Source organism: Chlorella variabilis, assembly GCF_000147415.1.
Source record: "Chlorella variabilis unplaced genomic scaffold CHLNCscaffold_31, whole genome shotgun sequence".
NCBI lineage: Eukaryota > Viridiplantae > Chlorophyta > Trebouxiophyceae > Chlorellales > Chlorellaceae > Chlorella > Chlorella variabilis.
Window position 1 is genome coordinate 158,831 of NW_005435057.1, and position 1,021 is coordinate 159,851.

Consider the following 1,021-nt stretch of genomic DNA (forward strand, 5'->3'; position numbering starts at 1 on the left):
CCCCCCCCCCCCCCCCAGTGCTGGGGCCGCCCCTGACCACCCGGGCCGTGGCAGCTCCGAGGCAGCCCTCGGCAGCCGCTGAGGAAGTGCTGGCAGTGCGGCAGTGTCATGAAGTGCTGCCTGCCCGCGTTTTTTTGTCTCTGGTTTCGGTCTTAGAGGCGGGCTGGCACCTGCTCGGCCCACGCTGCGAGCGCACAGCGTGCCCGCATGGTACTGACGTTTCTGCGTGCCGCCGGCGCCCCCCCGCCGCCGCCTGCAGCCGCGCCCGACCTGGATGCCTGCCTGCCTCCACTGCCGCTGGCTGGGCTGGAGGATGTATTCAGGAGTGAGGGAGAGATGGATCGGGGGCTGGGGGACCTGCTGTACTCTGCCTACCAGGCAGCCAAGGCGAAGCTGGCGGAGGCGGCGGCGGCGGCGCGGGAGGCGAGCGGGCACGCGTCCCCCGCCCCGCCCCGCCCCCTGCCCTGGCGCCGCCCCGGCAGCAAGCAGCCCGCCGCGGGACGCCGCCGCGTGGCTGAGCGGCGTGGTGGAGGCGGCAGAGGCGCAGCGGGCGCAGCTCGGGTGAGCGGCGGCTTGGCTCGCTCCCTCTCTTCTGCTGCCGCCTGTGCTGGTGCCGGCGGGCTGCGACACTGCGCGACCTTGCGAGTCGCTGCGCCTCTTCTGGCTGGCCGTTCTGGCCCTGATCCCGCCTCCCCCGCGCGCGCACCGTGCCCACCTCACGCCGCCCCTCCGCGCAGGCTGCACGGCAGCTGGGTGTTTGAGGGTCAGATGGAGCGTGTGCTGCTGGAGGCCAACCGCCGCATCCGGGAAGGCACGCGGCAGCAGCCTCAGCAGCAGCAGCAGCAGCAGCAGCAGCAGCAGCAGGGCGGCGGCGGCGGCGGCGAGCGCGACGCGGCCGCGGCCGCCGAGGCCGCCCTCCTCCGCTTTGTGCTGCTGCAGTGGGTTTGGTTTGAGCGGCGGTGCCGGGCGTATGGCGACAGGGTGAGCCGCGGGCCGCCGGCTGCCGCCGCTGGTGCCTCTG